The following is an 8,301-nucleotide window of genomic DNA, read 5'->3' as shown; positions in this document are numbered from 1 at the left end:
CTGCCACACACCCCACCTCCTACCCAGCTTAGAACTTAACTATATCCATGGACATTTTCTGCTAATGCATCTCAGTTTTTCCCTTTCATCCATATCCACTTCAGTATCATCTTCCCTTATTCCCTTTATCCTAGCATCTAATTGTTGTGTGATGTTCTTGATTAGAGCTGTTGACAGCTTTGCATAAAAAGCTAAAGTCTTAATCTTTAACACAGCGGCAGAAGAGAACAGAAGTTCTTTTCCAGTATTAAGAGATATAGATTACCTAGAGTGTCAAGGTCCCTAACAGTTTGCTCACCTTTCAGAGTTTAGTCAGATTTATACTATAAAGCTTCCTTTTGTGATTGAGTGTATCCATAGGCATAACCATTCTCTCTTTTTTAACATAACTTTCAAATAAAAGCACCTTGAGATAGGTCATCACGAGGAGATTTTTATCATTCTCTTGTTTCTGTGGATAAATTTTTGTTTTGTTTTGTTTGGGGGCCATACCTCATAGTACTCAAGACTTAATTTGGCTCCACGCTTAAGGATCACTTATAACAGAGCTCTGGGGACCATTTGAGGTGCCGTGGATCAAACCTGGGTTGTTCACATGCAAGGCAAGTTTCTTACCCATTGTACTATTTCTCCAATCCGCTGGATAGATTTTTCTGATCTGGTAAATAATATCACAAACACATTCACACATACATCATTGTAGGGACCCACATAGGCATCCAAAAAGTATGGACTGAGTGCTTGAACATTCCTTCTGTACATTGGGGATGTGAATTAAAGGTGGTAGAGTAGTTGTCTGAGTCCCTGAATTTAGCACTATCACTGACAAAAATGTTTACAACTGATTTTGATCTATTAAGTGGAAACATTAAAGCTGTGCATTAATTTTTTGTTAACTTTTATGAAAGAGTGGGAAGAATACTATTGTGCAATTGGAGGAGACAAATAGGGTTAATATAACAATAGATTTTATTTAACACACTTCTCACTTGGGAGAATTTACTTAATGGGTAACTTGAGTAGAGAGGAGGCATTCTAAATGAAGCTGATTACTATGGGATTTTTGTACATAACCATGATGTGAGTTACAATAACCCATGACATAAATTGGGTAATTTTAAATCAAATGAGCCATTGAGTATTTTTATCCCACCTATAAGAATTTACTAAGAAATGTTTATTGACTGGCACTTTTTTTGTAGGTGGAATTTTATCTGGAAAATCTTTGGATTTATGTCAAAAATAGCTGGAAATTGAATAATCCTAACAGCAAAAAAATGTACTAAATAAATCATAACTGCAATGGACAATGAAGACATGCTGTGACTTGCAGATCAACGCAGTACTTGGACTGCAGCATTCTAGTGAGTCATTTGTCAGTTTAATGGGAATTTTTGGTTCATAAGTAGCACATTTTCTTATATTTCCTCTGTCAATATACAAAGAAATATTAACTGATTTTTGTAAATCATCGGTGGGGCTAGAGAGATAGTACAGAGCTTAAGTCACTTGCCTTGCATACAGCTAACCCTAGTTCAATCCCCAGATTCACATATGGTCTCCTAAGGCACACCAGGAATGATCTCAAAGCACAGAATCAGAAGTAAGTCATGAGTACCACCAGGTGTGACCCAGCACCATCCCTTCACATCCAAACCATCTACATTAGCAACCTGTGGTTAAAAACAGATGAAGGCTCCAAAGGCAAACATGAGTTTATCAGAAAGAAACAAATACCAGTGGCCTAAATATATGAGAATGGGGGAGCTTTAAGATCTCAGAAAGGTTGGGGGGATAGGCTAAAGATAGAAGCTGGGGATGGGGGCTTCATCTTTGTTACTTGTAAGGTGTCCCAAATTTCCTTACATGATAAATCTTTTATGAAAGTTCCACTGTCTTGAAATCTAGAAGTAGCAACAGCCTGTGAAGAATGCAGAGGACCTAAATGGATAACTGATTAATTACTTTGCCAGTAGGACCTGCTTCCCTAATGCATTTAGTTTACTAATTTATGTATTTGTTTACTTTAATTTTGGGACCTCAGCTGGCATTGCTCAGGGGTCACTCCTGGCTCTGTACTCAGGAATTACTCCTGGGAGTACTTAGGTGATCGTATGGCATGCTGGGGATTGAACCCAGGTCACTGGCATACGAGACAAATGCACTATTCCCTATGCTATCTCTCCAGCCCCCACCACTGTTGCGTTTAGAATAAAATCCAAAACTGCTCTATTTGAAAATTTTGACTATATGTTTTATCATCCCGTCCTCATTTTCCCAGCTCTCACCACCCAGGTTTCTTTCAGTTGTTTGAACTGTACCTTGGCTCTTGCTGGGAAGCCTTTCTGTGTCTGGAAGGTGCTTTCTTGACTAAATTTTTCCTGAATTCTACTCAAGTTTAATCTCCATGAAGATTTTCTGAGCTTTCTATTTCTTCTTCAACCCTAGGTCTCCCTTCAAAGCTCTTGTCATGCATTTCTGAAATTCCATTTATTTATTTATTATTTTGGTATTTCCTCCCTATCTTTCCCCCTACAGAATAGAATGAACTCCATGTCACCAGGGTCTTCTTTGATTTATTTACTCATATCTCTATGACCTAGAATAATACTTGGCACATAGTGGAGAGTGAAAGAGAGGAAGAGGGAGAAATAAAGAGACTCAGAATAGAATTGCTTGCAAATAAAAGAGAAATACTGAAAGAAGAGAAGCAGTACTCAGGAAGAAAATTATGAGAAGAACAAAGAGTATGATCTGGGAAGTGAGATTGATTAGGATACTTAGTTTTGACCCCCTTTAAAAGTTTTTAACATGCATTCCAGGCAGAAAGAAAAGCAAGTGTAAACTTTTCACACCATCACAAAACTACTCTTTTTTTCATTATTAAAGTTTGTTTTCAGAGTGTATTTGTGCTCATATGGGGGTGGGGATGGAAGAGGGGTACTGTGAGTTATTTTGGGGAAGGGTGCATTTTCTATAAACTCCAATTCACCTTCCTGGCATTAACAATGAGAATCATCTTGCCATTACCACCACCGTGGGAATTCCACAATATAATTCTGGATCCTTCAGGCAAGAAACTGTAATGAGAATAAGATACTGATCATATTACCCAACAAACCTCAAGTTCTCTCATTGAGTGGCAAGAATGGCTTAATAATCACATAGAGATGTTATTCTTTGGAAAATAAATAATGGTCTTATGCAAACCAGTCACAGGGAGGTAAGCATTCCCATAAACTGGGATTGAGGAAGAAAAATTATTTTTCTGATACGTGACCAGTATCATCTTAGAAGTTTTGTTTATGTAGTCTTATTTAATTGTAAGTTCTGGGCCCAGAATGATAGTACAATAGGTAGGGCACTTGCCTTGCATCCAGTTAACCTGTGTTCCATGCCCAGCACCACATGTGGTTCATCAAGCACGCCAGGAATGATCAATGAGCACAGAGCTGGGAGTAAGCCCTGAGCATCACTGGGTGTGGCCCAAGAAACAAAACAAATAAATTCTCTGAATACTAGTGCACTGGCCATGTTAGACAAAGAATGTACCCCACCTGACTTTTATGCATGAAATGATGTAAGCCCTGACATTGCAGTGCCATGGGAATCTGGTATCATGTTGCCTTGTACAGCCAGCAGCCCATAATTCTGAAACACATATCGGTCGCTTTGTAGGTTCTTTTTAGCCAAGGCTTTGGGTAATTCCCCTCAACCTTCTCCACCATTTCCCTTCCCAACCCACAGATATCTAGACTATAGCCCCCTGGGACTCAATAAAAGGAACTTAACTTCTTTTGAACCATTCTTCCAATGAGGTTTATGGTGGAGGAGGAAGAGTTCTGTGACTTCTTTTTTTGTTTTGTTATAAAGCATACTCAGGGTATGCCCTAAACCCTTTAACAAGAAAATAAAAAAGCATCTTTTTTTCTTGTTTGGAACCATACTTTTAATATAGAAATGGCTAATAATTACATATATTTTGAGGACAGGGCTTCTGGTGATATATAGCCTCTTGGTGCACACTTCATGGTTCAGTGCTAGGGTGTGGTAACACCATGCTGCTCTGACTCAACAGCGCTGAACTTACTCGGGCCAGACCACATGTGGCCAATCTCCATTTGATAAATACATAATTATATTAACAATACTATTCAGATAACACAAACTTCAATTATTTACTCTAAAAACTTTTAGCTGAATTCCCCCCAATCTGCAGAAACGCGGGACCATTTGAGACAGAAAAGGCTTTGTGGAGCTTAGAATCATATTATTTTTCACTGGTGAACACTAAAAAAATAAATAAATAAATAAATAGGATTGTCTTAGCTAAGTAATCCCTAGTGTCACTCAATGCCTTAACAAATTAAAATTCAGCTTTATACCTCAGGAACAACTTTGCCCGCTGGGGTAAATAACTGTTGTGTTATATGAGATACAAGTTGTGATGTCTCACATCAACTTTCATGTATCGAGTGCCTGGAACAAACAGTGCTGAAGGACCTGCAAAGAAGATTTTGTTTTCTTTTCTCTCAGGACCTGGGAATCCAGTGGGGAGTTAGTACAGCAGAGATGACCCCGGCTGGCAGAGTGCTCCGTAGCCTAATTTATCTCATTTAATATTTTTTGGTTTGGGGGGCCATACCTGGCAATGGTCAGGGCTTACCCTGGCTCTGCTCTCGGAATTATTCCTGGTGGTTTACAGGGAACCAACCATTTGGGATGCCTTGGATTGAACCCCGGTCAGCTGCATGCAAGGAAAACATCCTACTCGTGTACTATCTCTCAGGTCCAATGTAGCCTTGTCTCTTAAGTGGGCTTATGGCCCCAAGTGGGGGCCGTGGAAAAAAAATGTCAATAGGAAAAGATTCTGAATAAAAAAGGACCAAAATTATTTGATCTTTTAACATTTTATAGCACAGCGGGTAGGGCGTCTGCCTTGCACGCAGCCAACATGGCCGACCCGAGTTCGATTCCTCCGCCCCTCTCGGAGAGCCCGGCAAGCTACCGAGAGTGTTCGATATGCCAGACACAGTAACAACAAAGTCTCCAATGGAGACGTTACTGGGCCCGCTCGAGCAAATCGATGATCAACGGGAGGGCCTCTAACATTTTATACAAGTTACAGATTTAAAATGCTGTTAATGATAGAGGTTCATACAGCATTCCAACACCACACTCTCCACCAAAGTGTACACTTCCCTCTACAGTTATCCCAGTGTCCCACACACAAGGGAACGAAGCAAATTTTTCAAAAGAGAGGAAGACTCATCGTACAGTAATGGCTGCACAGGAGCAAAATACCCAAGAAGTCCAATAGGAGATATCTAGAAAGAGAGACGCTCAAGACCAAATGAACACGGCGGGGCGGCGGATTTAGGATATCTTGTTCTACCTTTGTTACTTAGAAATACTCTTTACAAGACCTCGAGCACCCCCTAGAGGACAGAATACATGTGCACTCCCCTAGTTTGAGTTCCCTAGACTTGACAGGAATCTTCTAGAGAAGCACTGAAGACTTCCTTTTTCTCCTTGCCAGGTCTCTCTTAGAGCACTTATTACATTCTATTACTTGTCACAGATCTCCCTTGCATCTGTGATCCACGAGGTAAACCAGAATATGACAGTATCCTAAATAACCCTGAACATAAAATGATTTGCGATTCCCAATACTATTGAAAAACAGCAGATGCAAGAAAGGCATTGCCTGTGAAGAAGGGCACAATAAACTTAGTTTTTATTCTGGGAAACAGGAGAGGAAACTCCCATGAGAAAGATGTCTTCCCTATTGAAGCAGGAAAGAGTCATCCTTATCAGCAGAAATTGGAAACCGGGCTGGAAAAGGAAACCCTTGCCCTCCCATCCCTTCTCTGGCAACCTAACCTAAGCTAACCTAAGCCCCTTTATGCTAAACTATGCCTCTCATAGTTTGACAATTTATGACTTTTGTCCAACTTAGTGTATAAGTATTTGCCTCTGACTGCTTCTCGAGCTTTTCATTTTCTTATTGGGACCTCCAATGTACCTGTAAAAAGATATATATTTTCCTATTATTCTGGTAGATGTCCATTTCATTTTTAGTCCTAATTGAAGAGAAGGAAATGGAAAAGGAAGATTCATGGGGCAAGTTCTCAGCAGGTAGCCCTTAGCCACAAGAGGTCACCAGGAGATAAACAACCACTGCCTCTTGGAGCAAACTACTGGCAGAACACAGTGGTCTGTCTATAGGGGTTTTGCTGGCAAAAGCAGAAATTCTGGTGATCTGATACCAGGATTTTGCCTTTTGTATAGATATTTGTTTGGAAAAATATCCATATAAATATTGTTTTACTGCAAATGTAAAAAAAATTACTTTTTTCAATCATACCAATTGAATTGTTTTAGAAATTAGCGTGCCTTCATTGAAAGCTTGAGTAGAGAGAAGGATGTAATGTAAACTTTAGAGTCTCATGTGGGAGGATCATATCTCAGTTCAATATACTCTTCTTGCAGTGGTGGGGTATGGGGCCACACCTGGTGGTGATCAGGGCTTTCTCCTGGTTCTGTGCTCAGGGATCACTCTTGGCAGTGCCCAGGGGACCAGATGCAGTTCTGGGAATCTAATAGGGGTCGACTGAGTTAAAGGTCTGCACCTTGAACTCTACCTGTGTTTAGAGATAATCACTGTCACTGTCACTGTCCTCCCGTGGTTCATCAGTTTGCTCGAGAGGGCCCAGTAACGTCTCCATTTTGAGACTTGTTACTGTGTTTGGCATATGGAATACGTCACAGGTAGCTTGCCAGGCTTTGTCGTGAGGGCGAGATACTCTCGGTAGCTTGCCGGGCTCTCCGAGAGGGGCGGAGGAATCGAACTCGGTTGGCCATGTTGGCTGCATGCTAGGCAAACGCCCTACCCGCTGTGCTATTGCTCCAGCCCTTAGAGATAATACTCACAGTATTATCTCTCCAGCCCAGTATAATCTTGTGCAGAAATTCTCAAAAGCTTCCATTTTCTCATCTTTAAAATGGGAATGACAGTGGTGATATGTATTAAATAAGTATATAAAAATTTTTGTTTGTGTTAAAAACTAAATAAATGTTAGTTGTTTTTGTATCTTTGGTTGTATCACATGGGAAATAAGTTCAGGGTATTTTAGGTTAGAAATAGTGGAATATGAAGTACAGCAAAATCAGAGTGAACTATATATACAGCTTTAGGGATAGTCACTAGATACTAGAGAACTAATCCAGGTGGGTGATGACCTGCCTAACCTGCTGTACTATCTCTCCAGCCTCCAAAATATTTGAACTGTCCCCTTGACATTCTGATGGCTCCAAACTAAGTTGAGCTTTCCCAAGAAAATCTGTAAATCGTGTACACGACTTGAGTTCTACCTCACTTGGCACCCCCATCTTAAGTGGAAGAGAGCTGTGTCAGATGGTACTTTCAGAGAAACTGTAACAGAGAAACTGGTAAAGATAGAATTAAAAGTGAGTTTGTTCCTTTGATTGCAGTCATATCAGTTTAGGTTTATTTCTAATTTTGCTATTTTCTTTTGCATTTTTTTATTTTATATATTTTTTATTTTTCTCTGTAGAGGGCTGGAGCGATAGCACAGCGGTAGGGCGTTCGCCTTACAAGCGGCCAACATGGCCGACCCTAGTTCGATTCCTCCGCCCCTCTCGGAGAGCCCGACAAGCTACCGAGAGTATTCGATATGCCAAACACAGTAACAACAAAGTCTCCAATGGAGACGTTACTGGGCCCGCTCGAGCAAATCGACGATCAACGGGAGGACCTTTACCTTTACCTTTTTATTTTTAATTTGGGCTGTGGAGCGCTGGTAGCTGGGGTGGGGGCTCACATATGCAAGACATGCTCTGTCACTTGAGCTATCTTACAGGCCTTCTGTTGCTTTGCTTTTTCAATCCTTTGCTTGGCTGGAGTGATAGCACAGCAAGTAGGGCATTTGCCTTGCACACGGCCGACCTGGGTTCGATTCCTCTGTCCCTCTCAGAGAGCCCAGCAAGCTATCGAGAGTATCCTGCCCTCACAGCAGAGCATAGCAAGCTCCCCACGGCGTATTCAATATGCCAAAAACAGTAACAAGTTTCACAATGGAGATGTTACTGGTGCCCACTATAGCAAATCGATGAACAGCAGTAGGACAGTGCTACAGTGCTACAATCTTTTGCTAGACCCATCCTGTGGCGTGGCCAGGTATATTCTGGATATGGAGACCTTATCAGCCTTGTTTCTGGCTGGGTAGCTGACAAGATTAGTTATCTAACTCCGCTGGAAATGTGGGTATTGCTAAAGAG

Source organism: Sorex fumeus, unplaced genomic scaffold, assembly GCF_029834395.1.
Source record: "Sorex fumeus unplaced genomic scaffold, SorFum_2.1 ptg000034l, whole genome shotgun sequence".
In the NCBI taxonomy this organism is placed as follows: domain Eukaryota; kingdom Metazoa; phylum Chordata; class Mammalia; order Eulipotyphla; family Soricidae; genus Sorex; species Sorex fumeus.
Note: the sequence above shows the minus strand (reverse complement) of the source record.